The sequence below is a fragment of the Meles meles genome, chromosome 18 (assembly GCF_922984935.1).
Source record: "Meles meles chromosome 18, mMelMel3.1 paternal haplotype, whole genome shotgun sequence".
NCBI classification, from domain to species: Eukaryota; Metazoa; Chordata; class Mammalia; order Carnivora; family Mustelidae; genus Meles; species Meles meles.
The window spans coordinates 14,966,766-14,983,605 of record NC_060083.1 but is presented as its reverse complement, the minus strand read 5'-3'; the positions used below and the strand labels follow the sequence as shown (position 1 = coordinate 14,983,605).

At 47.0% G+C, this 16,840-nt stretch overlaps 1 pseudogene; it reads right to left on the bottom strand.

Moving 5' to 3' along the window:
- Window positions 1–15,965, bottom strand: part of LOC123930002 — a 29,682-nt pseudogene extending 13,717 nt beyond the window's left edge.
- Between the last annotated feature and the right edge of the window lie 875 nt (window positions 15,966–16,840).

Sequence of the window (16,840 nt, the reverse complement as noted above, 5' to 3'; positions counted from 1 at the left end):
AACTACGCAAGTGAGGAAACCACAAAGTGCAGAAGCTGAACAACAGCCACACCACCATGGAGCTCCCTGGGGAGACTGAGGCACGTGTCCTGTGGGGGTATGTGTGTGGGAGGGGGTGGCTGTGGCCTGAGGTGAAGGGGCAGCCCTGGGAGACAGCTTCTAGAAACATGACTTAAGTTCCCTTCCTGCCACCTCCACACCATCACCTACTCCTTGCCTGCTCCAGGAAAGTGAAGGACCAGTGCCAATGTTTGAGAAGTAATTTCAGGACAACTCAACGGCCTCAGCAGGGGTAGGGGATGGGGTGGTGGGGGGAAGGGGTGGGCAGAACTGTTGGAAGCAAATGCATGGACAAGTCCTCACAAAGGCTGGAAATCAGCGACAAATCACTGTGATTTGTGATGCGATTAATCAGTTAATCTCGTTAACTCTGCCAGATGCCAGCAAGAAGCAAAAATGAGTTTTCCTTGGAGGAAGGTATCATCCTGAGACTCAAATTATTCCTAAACTTCTTAAAGCATGACACTGGGCACCCGATGAAACACAACCAGGCATAAGAAGGAGACATTTCCAAACGACTGACAACCAAGAGGGAAGCAATCATCAGCAAGGACCCCAGGAGATGCAGGCATAACATCGACACACGCAGACTTGACAAGAACTGTGGTCACGAGGTGCCAGAGAGTAGAGGGCCACATGGGCAATCTCCACAGTAACTCTATTTTTAAAAAGAATCAAACAGAAAATCTAGATCTGAAAAAAAAAACTGATTTAAAAAACTTCAACAGAGGATTAAACAGCAAATAAAATATAGCCAAAGAAATAATCAGTCAGTACAATGGGAAGATAAATTATATGTCCAGACTGAAGGACAAAGACACAAAACAACAGACAATATAGACAATAAGACACATATAGCACAGGACGGGTCTAATGTCTGTATAATTGGAGTACCAAAAGGAGAGGAAAGAAAAAAAGGTGGTAAAAGTGATTTTAAAAGAAGTAGTGGCAGAGAATTTTGCAAAACTGAAGAAAGATATGATGTTGCAATTTCAAAGAACTCCAGAAGATATGTTTTTTTATTTTTGTTTTTTAGATTTTATTTTTTATTTATTTATCCTTTTTTCGGGAGTAATCTCTTTGTCCAACATGGGGCTCGAACTCACAAGCCTAGATCAAGAGTCACATACTCCACTGACTGAGCCAGCCAGGCACCAGTTTTGGATTTTTTAAAAAATCAACAACATATCCATATGCATACAGACACATCCTTAAAAACTGCTAACAATTACCAGAAAACCTTAAAAGCAGCCAGAATGGGGCAGGAGGGGAAAGACATACGTAACTTTCAGAAGAGGGAAAAATAAGATTGATAGTTGACTTCTCAAGGGAAATGGTGTTAAGTCTGAAGACAATAATATCCTCAAAGTATGGAAATAACTACCCCCCTACAGTCCTTAGTTAGGGCAAATAGCCTTCAGAAACAAAGATAATTACCAAGAAAAACGAAAGCATATATCCTACAAAGACTTGTACATGAAAGTTCATGCACCTTTGTTTTCAACAGCCACAAACAGGAAACGGGGCAGATGTCTTTTAACAGGTGAATCAGCAAACTGTGACATATCCATTCGATGACTACTCAGCATTCACATTTTAAAGGACACATAGAGAGGAATAAAGAGGAATAAACCATTTTTGCATACATAGATGAATCTCAAAATTTAAATCAAATAAAAAAATTATATTGAATAAAAGAAGTCAGCGCACTCCACATAAAGAGTCCATTTCTGTAAAATTCCAGGGCATACAAAGGAACAGACATTAATAAACAGGAGGGTAGATGCTGGGAGATGGGTGAAGGGGAAGCTTAGGGTTATCCCCATCACAAAGGGAAGCCACTCAAAGACTTTAAGTAAGAGAGTGTTATGATCTGTCCGGCTCACTTAAGAACTATCACTCTGGCTGCTGCAGGAAGGCGGGAAGGACTGGGACAAGAATGAACACAGCTCAGCCTGAAGGATGTTGTAGTCATGCAGGGAGCTGTGGTGGCAGTGGAAATGGAGAGAGGAGGAAGGATTTTGGGTGCATCTTGGGAGTGCACAGGACTTAAAAGTCATGGGAATGGATGAGGACACCCAGGAAGAAGGTGTCGCCCTAAGAGGAGCTCCCACAACTCAACCCTGAGGACGGCCAGCATTTAGAAGGTGTGCAGTGAAAGGGGACAAGCCCACAGAGGAGCCCAGGGAAGGCTATGAGCCCAGGGAAGGTGTCTTCAGCACCCACTGGGAATGGTGCTCATGCCGATGTAATAGTGCTCGCTTCACTTGGAAATGCCAGTGACTGTGATAAGCATAGATTTGGTAGAGCTGTGGGTAGGTGGAAGACAGATCAGAAGAACCAAATGTTCATCATCAGTAGGATAGATAAATGAGCTACATTATACTCAAGACAAGAAGAGACTAGATAGGCGTGAAAATAGTGAATTATAACTCAGTAATCAAAATGAATGAATCTCAGAAACAGGGCAGACAAAATGAAGCAATTATGATTCCCCATATGCACCAAAAAAACCCAGGTAAAACAAAATAGGATAGTACTGGGGGAGGGGCACCAGCTGGCTCAGCCAGTAGAGCCCACAGCTCCTGATCTCAGGGTCCTGAGTTCCAGCATGGGAATTTAAAAAAATGTGGTGGTGGGGAGGGGACCCGGGGGTCTCAGTTGGTCAAGCATCCGACTCTTGATTTTGACTCAGGTCAGAAGCTCAGAATCCTGAGTTCAAGCTCCACATCAGGCTCTGCACTAAGCATGGAGTCTGCTTGAGAGTCTCTCCCTCTCCCTCTATGTCTGCCCCTCCCGGCTCACATTCTCTCTCTCTCTCTCTCTCTCGCTCAGAAAAAAAACAAAAAAAAAAAAAGGAAAGTACCAAGAGATACTTGCTAGACAAAAGTATACAGGAAGGCATGGGAATGTGTAACACAAAATCGGGGACACTAGTTAACTAGTTAACCCTAGTTAACTTGGAGATGGGATTGTGGAAGGAGGTCAAAGGGATTTCTAGGGTTTGGGTGGTGTTCTTTCTTGATCAGGCAGTAAACACACCTGTACCTTTTGTTTCATGCCTTAAAATGTACACATTTTGGATGTATGCCTCCTTTAGCAATGAAAATATAAAGAGATCAAATATTTTGTGCACAAAAGAGTAAATGAGATATGATGAAGTCAGAAAGCAGGCACAGACAGCACCTCAGAGACATGTAACTGTGAAGAGGCGCAGAGGGCCAGAGTCGCAAGGAGACGCATCATCAGTGGTGTCCCAGAGACGGGGGAAAGGAACGCATGTGTGTCTGCTCGGGGTATAATCACCCAGCAGAGGGGGTGCGGATCGCTGCAGGAGACGGCCTCGAGCGCCCGAGAGGAGTGGCATCTCAGGCAGTGGCTGCTCTTACACGCAGAAGGGCAGGAGACGGTGGTGAGGATGAAGCAGGTTGTAGGCTGGGAGTGAGAACAGGCCGGGGTTTGTATCCGATGGCCCCCATTCTCTCAATGCAAAATGAGAGAGGTCATCAGCCTAGAGGAAGAGGAAGGGCTGGGAGAGATGAAGAAGAGAAGGTGTGAGACCGTTCGCTCTAGAAATGAAACAGCCAGCCTACTAGAAAGCTGGGCTGTGCTGAGAGCTCGCTCACCCTTTGTGACTCAAGCCCAGATTGAAGGGTTCGGTCCAGCTGGGCGGCAGGAATGCAGAGCAGGAAGAATGCTTCCAGACTTGGGGCCTTGCAGCGCTGCCCACAGCACATTCCTCTGTGACCGAGACATTGGCTCATCTGTTGTCAAACATGGCAGCTACTGGCCACAGGTGGCTGGGGAGTACTTGAAATGTGGTGACCCCAAGGAAATGAATCTGCAGTTTTGTTTGTCTGTTTTGTTTTAAAGATTTTATTTAATTGACAGAGATCACATAGTAGGCAGAGAGGCAGGCAGAGAGAGCGGGGAAGCAGGCTCCCCGCTGAGCAGAGAGCCTGATGTGGGGCCAGATCCCAGGACCCTGTCATCATGACCTGAGCCAAAGGCAGTAGCTTACCCCACAGAGACACCTGAATCTGTAGTTGTATCTCACTCTAATCGACTTAAATCCAAGCAGCCACATGCATTCAGCAAAGTTTCGTGACACACAATCCTACAAATAGCAGTTGTGTTTCTAAAGACTAGCAATGAAAACCCACGAAGGGGATGAAGAACACCAATCCACTTATGATAGTATAAAAAGACCTAGGAATAAACCTTCGGTGGAGGGTTTGTTTGCTGCAAAGGACACTGCTGAAGGAAACTCAAGAAGATGTAAGAGAATGGAAAGACAGCCTGTGCCCGTGGACTGTTTTGCTTTTTGTTTGTTTGTTTTAAAGATTTTCTTTATTTATTTGACAGAGATCACAAGTAGGCAGAGAGGCAGGCAGAAAGAGGGGGGGAAGAAGGCTCCCCACTGAGCAGAGAGCCCGATGCAGAGCTCGATCCCAGGACCCCGGGATCATGAGCTGAGCAGAAGCTCAGAGGCTTTAACCCACTGAGCCACACAGGCGCCGCTGTGCTCATGGATTGTTAAGAGGACAACTGCCCAAAGCAATCCCCAGATTCAATGCAAGCTCTAAAATGTCCCAGAGCGGTTTCTGGCAGCAACAGAAAAACTCGCTATGGCTGGTGGCTACCGTATCAGCTCAGCTTATAAAAGCTGTGAGGAAATTTTTTGCGGAGACCTAGAGGGACGGTGGGGGCCAGAAGGAGAGACACGGACATGAAGCTGCAGCGTGACATGTGCCCGGCTGAGCCCAGTCACCTGGGCCCTCTGACTGGGTTCTGGATCCTGCATCCAGGTGAGCACTTTGCACAGTGTCTGGTGCATCGTAGGGACCGAGCAGCCGTGTGGTGAGCGAAGGGTGCAAGGATGAGTACGACGGCACAGAATGGAAGAGTAGACTTGGTGGGTGCCCTTGACACGTCGCTTCAAGCAAACTGAGACTAATAATTTCTGAGTCTCAGGAGCAGTTAAGAGCATGTCTAGAACAGGAAAGGCCGCTGGCCCGTGACTTCAGACAAATTATCTAGTACTTAACAGTAGCAGTCCATTGTATTTCTAAAGAACTCCTTCCCAGCACGTTTGCATGGACTGCGGGAGATACTTGCTGTAACAAATTTAGCAGAACCTGGCACATAATACATGCTCAGAACAATATTACTCACTATCAGGAAGATTAAAGTGAGATCAAGGACACGGCAGTGTTTTTTTACAAGCACTAGTGTACCATAACTGAACGCCAGTAAAACCGAAAGTAGGTTTGGACCTGGACTCGGTGTGACTGTAGACATAGCTTTACACACTCAAACTGAGCTCACCTGAACACCATACTCTTTGAGGAGGTTGAGGGTACATGCTGGGGTTTCCACGGCTGAGGTCCACCTCCAGATGTAAACTTCCTGCGAGTGACAGCAGATGGAGGAGAATGAGAAGGTTCCTGAAGGCTGTTGACAAACCCGACACCTCTCGTGGTAGCCATGTAACTGTGGCTCGGGAACATGGCACCGAGAGCTATACCTCAGGAAGAGAACCCTCAACGGGGGGCCATGGGGTCCGGTCCTTCCCTGAGAGCATCACATCACCACGTGGCCCAAGCCGAGCCAGCCCACTGAGGCCGCCTCCACATGCCCCATACCTGGATTTCAGCATCGGAGATGGTTGCCAGATGTTTGGAATCCCGGGTGATGGCTGTGGCCCCGATGCCGTTGCCTTCTGGGCAGCTGTCAAATATTGTGTGCACAGGAATGCTGCAAAACAGGACCAGGGAACCCCATTTGAGGTCTGCCTTGCTCCCCGGAGGGACTCGTTTCAAAAGCTATGGAGGAAACAAATGTGCTCCATCCATACAACAGACTGCAATGCAGCCATACAGAGGAAGGAAGCACGGACCCCTGCTGTATCAGGGGTGGACCCTCATACATCACGTGAAGTAGAGAAGCCTGACACAAAGACCACACGTTGTTCGAGCTCATTGCTATGAAGCGTCCAGAATTAGAAAATCCACAGGGACGGACTGGCATGTCAGTGGTGTCAGAGGGAATGGTAGGGATGACTGATGGCTTTGGGGTTTTCTTTTGGGGTTTTGGAACTAGGGGCATCCAGCAGGCTCAGCTGGTGGACCATGTGACTCCTGACCTCGGGTTTGTAGGTTCCAGCCCCACGTTGGGCAGAGAGATGACTTTAAAACAGCAGTTGGAACTAGAATCAAGCCGCGATGGCACAGCATTGTAAACACACTCAATGCCACTGACTCGCAGGCTTCACAGTGGCGAATTTTACCTTATGTGAATTTTATCTCATTTTAAGAAATAATAGAACTAACTCAGCATTATGCAAGCATGCTGTTCATTCTCTTCATGAAGTCGACTGTCACCCACTATTGAGCGCTGATTCCGTGTCAGGCACGAAGGACAGGAAAAAAAAAAAAAAGATGCCTAGGACAATACCCCAGCTCTCAGGAAAACGAGCGCCCTCCCACCTAAGCTGGATCCCAAGACTCTGAGGTCATGACCTGAGCTGAAGGCAGAGGCTTAACCTGCTCAGTCACTCAGGCGCCCCAGCATATGGTAATTTCTTAGAGCAGCCCAAGGAAACTAAAACAGTGGGTATGATCAGCCTCTTTTTTTGTAGATGGGGAAAATCACTTCACTTCCTTGGGCCTCCAAGCTGCGTTAGTGTTAACCTCCCTCATCTACTCTGGGACATCGCCAAACCAAGTTTCTCAGCCTGAAGAGCCAAGAATTGTAAATGGGGAAATTCACGAAGGTAATATCACTCGACCGGGCCTCAAGGCAACAGGACGACCAGCCTCCCCAGGCCGCTTCACCCTCTCCCGGCATCCCACCGCTGGCTTCTGCATGCCCAGACCGGTATTTCTCATTTGTTGCAGATATGCTACACTGAGTAGGGAAAAGGGAGCTTGCGCCACGGCTACCCTTGAAGGAGTCCCATATGATTATCAGGCACTAGGGCCCTTTGTCGGCCGCGGCAATCCACCGCCTGTCTTCACTGATGCAGAGGCAGGAGATCGCGTTAGTGTGGCCCTGCAGAAATGCAGAGAAAGTGCTCTGAAAGATTCAGGATGGCCAGAGAGGCTGGAGCCCCACTGAGAAAACTAAGCTCCTCTTCCAGGTTCATCGGGCTGAAAGTTCCACTCCGATGGCCTTCCCCTGGCATTTCTTCATAGCCAGTGGTTTTCTGATTTTCTCTCCCTCAAACCCCTAAAGTGTAAGCCACACTCCCCACAAGGACAGTGCTCCCTACAGAGGTAGGCATGTGCCCAACTCTGAACCCAGGTGGGGAATAAATGTTGGGGTTCTGCCCCACCTCCAGCCCCCTTGAAGCCCTGCTGGCCTCATCTCCCTTAAACAGTGTCCACTCAGGCCACTGAGCAGATCTGGAGCAAAAGCCTCTTCGCTGGTCTCCCTGCTTTCATTCCCATCCCCCCACAATCCTTTCTCAGTAACTCAGGAACCTTCTGGAAACAATTAAGATGCTAGTGCCCCCTGCCAGGAAATAGTTCATTTCTTCCCTCCTTCCTCTCCCCTTACTCACTCCATGTCAGTCATACCAGCCTTCTTTCTCGGCCCCATGGGCAGGCCTGCAAACCTGGAGCTCCCTGGGTCTGGACTGCTTCTCCCCAAACTGCCCCTGGTTCATCCTCCTCAGTGAGTCAGATCTCGGCACAAAGGGCATGTTTGCCAGCGCAACCCACTGAAGGGCCATCTCTCACTCCTGATCTCTCTCCTGCAGCAGCCCACATTTCCTTTGGAGTGCTTGTTGTAATTCATAATTGTGTATTTATGAGACTATAAGCTCCATGGGGGGCGGGGGGAGGGGGAGCTAGATCTGTTTTGTTCATGACTACATGCCCAGAATCTGAAACAAAGAGTTTCTGGTAAATACCTATGGAATAAATGAATGGAGGAACGAATGGGTGGATGGATGGATCGTCAAAGCCACTCCCAGCCACCTGACTCTGCAGGAGGCTGGACAGCTGCCTGGCATGGTCCTTATTTCTCAGCCTGTCTGCCTGCTGCTCCTTCCTCACTCTGCAGATACAAACTACCCCCTCTCCCTCCCATCAGCACTGTGCTCAGTGCTGCACATTCAACTAAGCTCCAAGAAGGGCTGCTTGCTGGGCCTGTGTGTGTTTCTGGACATCTAGAGAGCAAATTCTGCACCTACGTGGCATGGATCCCTGAATATGACTAGGCTTTTGGGAAACCCTCTGTGATGTTTTTGACCTACGCATTGACTTAAGGAAGGTCCTTATTAAAATATATGTCAAATGCCCAAATAAATGCCCATATATTGGGCAGCTCAGTCGGTTAAGCGTCGGCCTTCAGCTAAGGCTTTGATCTCAGGGTCCTGGGATCCAGACCCACGTCAGGCTCCCCACTGAGCAGGGGAGTCTGCTTCTCCCTACTGCTCTCTCTTGCTTGCTCTCTCCAAATAAATAAATAAATAAAATCTTAAAAAGCAACAACGAGAACTTGCATACCTGAAGGTGCTGCTGAGTATTCTTGAAGACATCGTCGATGACCACAGTGTGAGCACAGACGTACAGAAGGACTCGCTAGTGTTCACCTCGAATGTAGTAAACGGTAAGAGAACTGGTCCATCTGAAAGACCAAGTCATGGTCTGGAAGACAAAGGCAAGACCAGCAAGACACTGAGTGTGCCGAACCCAGAACTGTGAAGCCAGGCACCCCTGGTGCAGTCTCTGGAGGGGAAGGATTTCACATCATCAGTCCAAAGTGAGGGAAATCACTTCAAGAACATCCTCAAGCACATGCTAGGGCCTGGAGGGCTCTCGAATCCATGATGCTGAGTGAAAGGGGCCACACACAGTGCAGGGTCAGTCCAATCCATAGAGATGGAAAGGAGCCCAGTGGCTGCTGGGGGCCTGGGGAAGGTGGTCGGGGAGTGACGGCGAGAGGATATGGATTTCTTCTGTGGGGGATGAAAATGTTCTGGAATCAGACAGTGGTGACAGCCGCACAACCTTGTGAACATGCTAAAAAGCAATGGATGGTGCGCTTTAAAGGGGTCACTTTTATGAGGATGTGGAGAAATTGGAACCACTGGCACTCTTGGTGGGAATGTGAAATCGTGCAGCTGCTGTGGAAAACCCCAGGGAGAGCTCTCCAAACACTGAAAGCAGAATTAGCGTATCATGCAGCAATGACACTTCTGGGTACCTAGCTCAAAGAACTGGAAGCGGGGTCTCAAAGAGACAGTCACACGCCCATGTTTAGAGCAGCATACTTCACAGAAACCAGAAGGTAAAAGGACGCCAAGTGTCCCATGACGGATGAAGGGATGAACAACATGTGAGTGCTGTTCAGGCTTCCACAGGAAGGCAACCAACGCTCTACAACGTGGATGGACCTTGGGGACATCATGTAAGCGAAATCCACCAGTCACAAAATGACAAATACGGTAGGATTCCACGGACATGGTCCCAAGAGGAGTCAGATCCATAGAGACAGAAAGTGGAATGGTGGTTGCCAGGGGCAGGGCTGGGGAACGGGGAGTTGTTCAATGGGTAGGGAGTTTCCATCTCACGAGATGAGTTCCAGGTGTTGGTTGCACCACAGTGTGACTGTACCTACTACGACGCTGTACACTTCAAAATGGTGAAGATGGTAAATTTTAGGGATGCCTGGTGGCACAGTTGGATCAGCAACTGACTCTTGGCTTTGGCTCAGGTCGTGATCTCAGGGTTGTGGCATCCAGCCCGACATTGGCCTCCAGGAATAGTCTGCTTAAGACTCTCCTCTGCCCTTCCCTACCCTCCCTTTCAAATAAATAAATAAAGATTTAAAAGAAATATGAGGGGCACCTGGGTGGCTCAGTCATTGAGTGTCTGCCTTCAGCTCAGGTCATGATCCCAGGATCCTGGGATCGAGCCCCTGCCAGGCTCCCTGCTCCTCAGGAAGCCTGCTTCTCCCTCTCCTACTCCCCTTGCTTGTGTTCCTTCTCTCGCTGAGTCTTTCTCTGTCAAATAAATAAATAAAGTCTTTTTTTTTTAAAGATGGTAAATTTTACTTTATGTGTATTTTACCACAATTTTAAATTTTAAGAAGGTAAATTTAATGGTATGTGAATTATACCTTGCTTAAAAAAGAAAAGAAAGTCAACAGTAAACAGAAAGAACGTCCTATCCTCCTAATCCCCAGAACCTAGACTGCTCAGTACCTGACACACAGTGAGCACTTAATATTGTGAAATTCAATTTACTTTATGAAAATATATGGAAGGGGGAAGTTACAGTATAGTTACTAAGGAACTTCATAAGAAAGATAATTATTCAGCTGGGAATATCTGTATTTGTTCTTCATATACCAATTCCTCTGGAAGAATGAATCACAAAGGGACAAAATTACCTAAGCATGATTAAAAATTCCATATTCAGGGTGCATGGGTGGCTCAGTGGGTTAAAGCCTCTGCCTTGGTTCAAGCCATGATCTCAGGGTCCTGGGATCGAGCCCCACATCGGGATCTCTGCTCAGCCTGCTTCCCTTCCTCTCTGTCTGCCTCTCTGCCTATTGGTGATCTCCATCTGTCAAATAAATAAATAAAATCTTTTTAAAAATCCATATTCCCAGGAATAAATCCAAGATAAAAATTTTCTGAAATGAAAAATTAGAGGTATTATAAATCTATTACTTTTAATTCAATAGTAGCTTACTTCTGCATATTTTTTGTGTGCAAAGTCTTTTATAAAAATCATGGATGTGATGAAAACACTTTATAAAAACTGTGGATACATACAAAAAGAGTGCTACTCAGAAATAGAAAGTAATGAACTAGCAAGCCAGGAAGAGACATGGAGAAATCTTAAATGCATTTTGCTAAGTGAAAGGAGCCAACCTAAGGAGACTTCACAGTGGGGACACCTGTGTGGCTCAGTTGGTTAAGTGTCTCCCTTTGGCTCAGGTCATGATCCCAGAGTCCTAGGATTGAGCCTTGCATTGGGCCCCCTGCTCAGCCAGGAGTCTGCTTCTCTTTCCCTCTCTCTCTCTACCCCTCCCCCAACAGGTGTTTTTTCTCTCTCTCTCTCTCTCTCTGACAAATAAATAAATAAATCTTAAAAAAAAAAGGACTTCACATTGTATGATTCCAACTACATGATATTCTGGAAAAGCAAAACTATGAAGACAGGGGGGGAAAGTGGTGGCCGGGGAGCGAGGGGGTGAAGGCAGGGATGGAGAGTGGGGCACGAGGGATTTGAAGGCAGTGACACAAGTCTGTAGGACACTGCAATGGTGGATATACCTCATCATACCTTAGTCAAAGCCCAGAGAATGTCACACCACCAGGCGTGAACCCTCAAGTAAAATATGGATGTTAGTTAACAACAGTCAACATGGGCTCATCACCTCTAACAAATGTCCCCCACTAATGAAGATGTTAACAAAAGGGGAACCTGGTGGGGCGCACAAGGGAGTATATGGGAACTCTGTACTTTTCATTTCGTTGGCTATCAATCTAAACTGCTCCAATAAATAGTCCTTAGGGGCGTGTGGCTGGCTCAGTCAGTAAAGCCTATGCCTCTTGATCTGGGAGTGTTCCAGCCCCATGTTGGGTGTAGAGATTACTTAAAATAAAAACATTCCATTTAAAAAATTAACCGAGGGGGCGCCTGGGTGGCTCAGCGGGTTAAAGCCTCTGCCTTCAGCTCAGGTCATGATCCCAGGGTCCTGGGATCGAGCCCCGCATCAGGCTCTCTGCTTAGCGCAGAACCTGCTTCCTCCTCTCTCTCTCTCTGCCTGCCTCTCTGCCTACTTGTAATCTCTATCTGTCAAATCAATAAAAAAAAATCTTAAAAAAAAAATTAACCGAGGCCAATTAATCGAATGTGGTAGCATCTAAAGTGATGGCTAAGTGATCAGAGACTTTTAGCAACTGACTCACTCAGGATTGACAGGACCTCCTTGCTCCAGCAGCGCTCACACTCATTGAAAGCACACGGTATCCGCTGACGCTGGGCCCTAGTGTTACCGTTCGTGGTGAACGGTTATGGAGCTAGCCGGCTCTTCCAGCAACCTTCCAAACGCGAACACAAAACGCTATGGTCCAAAGCAGATTTCACTGCGTTCGACAATCATCAAAGATTCCTTCTCATAAATGCGTGACACCTTGTTTTCTTGGTGGAAGTCGGTATCCAGGGTTATGCCTACTTACCAGGAGCACTCTGAATTATTCCAGGACTCTGGGGTAAGGCAGGGACCCCAAAGGAAAAGGAGGAGGCTGCAGGCAGAGAGAGAGGCAGGAACACACTTGTTGAAGCCCCTTTGGTGAGAACAAATCAGAAGTAACAAAAAGCGCCATCCATAACAGGGCACCGGTTGAATTTAAAATGAGGAAGTGGTTCTACACGCCCTGATACAGAAAACCCTCTGAGACATACTAAGTGGTCATGCAGAAGATCTGACCGGTAAAGAAAACAAAACCTAGCATGTGTGGTGTGTGGGTGCACACACACAGACGTGTCCACAGATGCCCAGGAAAAGGTCTGGAAAGATATACAGTTATACCAAAATGAAACGGTAGTCACTTCCAGGAAGTGGATTTGGCATGGTCTGTGCGAGAAGAGGAATCTGCCTGAAAGTTTTTTTTTTGTTTTAACTTATTTATTTATAGAGGGGGGAGGGCCCAAAGGAGAGAGGCAGAGAGAATCCCAAGCAGGCTTCATGCCCAGTGCAGAGCCCCATGAGGGGCTCAAGCTCACAACCCTGAGATCACAATCACAACCCCAGCTGAAATCAAGACTCAGACACTTAACCCACTGAGCCACCCAGGTGCCCCTGCTTTCTTTTTTTTTAAAGAGCACCTATTATTTTTTTTCCATTTTATTTTTTCAGCGTAACAGTATTCATTCTTTTTGCACAACACCCAGCGCTCCATGCAAAACGTGCCCTCCCCATTACCCACCACCTGTTCCCCCAACCTCCCATCCCTGACCCTTCAAAACCCTCAGGTTGCTTTTCAGAGTCCATAGTCTCTTATGGTTCGCCTACCCTTCCAAATTTTTTTTTAATAAACATATAATGTATTTTTATCCCCAGGGGTACAGGTCTGTGAATCGCCAGGTTTACACACTTCACAGCACTCACGATAGCACTTACCCTCCCCAATGTCCATAGCCCCCTCCCCCTCTCCCAATCCCACCTCCCCCCAGCAACCCCCAGTTTGTTTTGTGAGATTAAGAGTCATTTATGGTTTGTCTCCCTCCCAATCCGATCTTGTTTCATTTATTCTTCTCCTATCCCCCTAACCCCCCATGTTGCTTCTCCATGTCCTCATATCAGGGAGATCATATGATAGTTGTCTGTCTCCGATTGACTTATTTCACTAAGCATGATACGCTCTAGTTCCATCCACGTCGTCGCAAATGGCATGATTTCATTTCTTTTGCTGGCTGCATAGTATTCCATTGTGTATATATACCACATCTTCTTGATCCATTCATCTGTTGATGGACATCTAGGTTCTTTACATAGTTTGGCTATTGTGGACATTGCTGCTATAAACATTCGGGTACACGTGCCCCTTCAGATCACTATGTTTGTATCTTTAGGGTAAATACCCAGTAGTGCAATTGCTGGGTCATAGGGTAGTTCTATTTTCAACATTTTGAGGAACCTCCATGCTGTTTTCCAGAGTGGTTGCACCAGCTTGCATTCCCACCAACAGTGGAGGAGGGTTCCCCTTTCTCCACATCCTCGCCAGCATCTGTCATTTCCTGACTTGTTCATTTTAGCCATTCTGACTGGTGTGAGGTGCCATCTCATTTTGGTTTTGATTTGTATTTCCCTGATGCCGAGTGATAGTTTGACTTCTTCTTTACCAATTTGGATGCCTTTAATTTCTTTTTGTTGTCTGATTGCTGAGGCTAGGACTTCTAGTACTATGTTGAATAGCAGTGGTGATAATGGACATCCCTGCCGTGTTCCTGACCTTAACGGAAAAGCTTTCAGTTTTTCTCCATTGAGAATGATATTTGTGGTGGGTTTTTCATAGATGGCTTTGATAATATTGAGGTATGTGCCCTCTATCCCCACACTTTGAAGAGTTTTGATCAGAAAGGGATGCTGTACTTTGTCAAATGCTTTTTCAGCATCTATGGAGAGTATCATATGGTTCTTGTTCTTTCTTTTATTAATGTGTTCTATCACATTGATTGATTTGCGGATGTTGAACCAACCCTGCAGCCCCGGAATAAATCCCACTTCATCGTGGTGAATAATCCTTTTAATGTACTGTTGAATCCTATTGGCTAGTATTTTGGCGAGAATTTTTGCGTCTGTGTTCATCAAGGATATTGGTCTGTAGTTCTAAAGAGCACCTATTATTTTTAACAGGAAGAAAAAAAGGGGGGGGCCTGCGTGGCTCAGTGGGTTAAGCCTCTGCCTTTGACGCACGTCATGATGTCAGGGTCCTAGGATTGAGCCCCACATCGGGCTCTCCACTCAGCAGGGAGCCTGCTTCCCCCTCTCTCCCTGCCTGCCTCTTTGCTTACTGGTGATCTCTCTCTCTGTGTCAAATAAATAAAATTTTTAAAAATAAAAGAGAGAGAAAACCAATACAGGAACAGGACGAGAAAGGAACAGAAAGGAGGTGTCGTAAAGGTGCTAAACAAATTTGCGGAGGGAGGTGGTCTGGAAGAGTTGAGTTCTACAGTGAGCCCAAGGCTAACAGGGGCCCAAACCCCTGGCACGCAGGACACTTGCTCTCATTAGCGATATCCCCGGGTGTCATGCTAACTGGCTAAACAAGCCAAAAGTCTTCACAGGCTCTAAAACTTGATCTATCTTTCATCCTGGGCAAGCCCAAGTTTTGACCTTGAAATCCACTGCTCAAAGTAAACCCCATTTACAGAAACGAGGCTGGCAGTTGTCTGCATCTCCCACTAGGAGTTTCCCATCATCCTCCTCATCACTACCATCCTTGCCACCACCACCGTCATCGTCTAGATGTGAACACCCGTCCAGTGCTCGCTATGTGTCAGGAACTACATTAAACACTTTACGTGCATCCGATCACTTACAAATCTTCCAAAGGCAGAGTCTACAGGAAAAAAGGGAGGTGAATCCTAGGAAGCAATTTTCAGTGCCAGGTGGAGGAGGAAGGGAAAAACTCTCCTCCTCTTCCTTCTCTTGGTAAATGGTAATATTTGTGCGGCAAAGGCAGATGCCAGTCAAGCCCCTGGTGCCTTTCTCAGTGCCTTTCCCTTTTTCATACCTTTTGCTTTCTGGTCCATCTCTGAATGCACAGTTTGAGGAGCCCATAAGAGTTTTAGGAACTTGTGAAGAGGTATCAAGCCATCTAAGGCAGAAGAGGTGAGGAGAGGAGGGAAAGGGGAAAGGCATGGAGGAGCGGAGGAGGAAGTGAGAAAGAAGGGGAATGGGGAGGAGAGGGAGAGATTGACCTTGAGTCTCCCACAAGAAAGGGCACCCTAGGTAACAGACAAAGCAGGTCCGGAATTTCCTGCCTGGGAAGCAACCCTGTCGGACCCAGATGTCAGGCCCAGACGCAGCACTCCTCTGACCCATGTCCCGCCAGAGCACTGAACTTCAAAACATACAAGTCTATTATTAGTTCAAAAGGATATTTCTGGTGGTATTTTTTTCTTCCATATGCATAAAATCCCCTTATTTCACAATGCTTTTAAAGCACTAGAGGACATGAAAAACCATGTTACACTCCCTTACCAAAGGATACACGTTGGCGCGGTCATCCTTTCAAACAACATGTCCTCGCTGGTAGACACCAGTGATTTCTTGGGGATCTCTTCTATGGACTGGAATTCTTCCTCTCGTCGCTCACTTAAGTCTGATCATCTTTTTACCTCTCTTCTTTCCCGTCCCAGTTCATCCTGGGGCATCTGGTCGATTTTCTCCCCAAGCTTGCTTGAGGGCTGTGTTTCAGGGAAACTAATCTCTGCTTCCTCAGAACCGCTTTGATTCAAATCAAGAAATTTTCCTTTTGAGCTCAAGTCTCTTAAAAGCTCATTTGTTTCCAAATGTTCTGATTCTAACGCATCCTTTGACTCGCCAAGGGTTCTCTTAAAAAAGAAATAAAAGAAGATTGTGATTCCAAAGACAGTACAGAGCTGCTTCATTCCCTCCTTTACTTTTCTTTCTGTTCCTACTCAGCCAGCCTTAGTGCTCGCCTCACACTGGAACTCTGATCTGTTTCAAAAAGGTACCTGGGGGGTGCCTGGGGGGCTCAGTTGGTTAAGTGTTTGCCTTTGGCTCAGGTCATGATCCTGGGGTCTAGGATGGAGCCCCACATTGGGCTGCCTCCTCAGTGGGGCGTCTGCTTCTCCCTTTCCTGCTCTCCCCCTGCTTGTGCTCTCTCTCACTCTCTCTGTCAAATAAAAAAGTAAAATCTTAAAAATAGTAATAATTTAAAATTAAAAGGAGCGTGGGACACTTCGTACTTAAATAACATGAATCATGCATGTGCCAAGTTTATTCTTGGCCTCCGAGCAGAACCACACAGCAAAACCCTTCTTCTAAGTGGCACTGGTCATCTCCAAGGATGGGCGAGCCACAGTCACTTCTCCTTGGACCACAACTGAGTTCTCCTTCAGGGGGAGAGCCTACATTACTATGATCACGCTGACTCTGTTCTAAGACAAGTGCATTCCAACTAACCCCTAGGAACTCTTTCTGTCAGCTCCTCTGCACACCTCCCCCAGGAGGCCTTCCCTGACCATCCTCCTAGCTGGGCTAAGTGTCCTTGATTTTTGTTTTG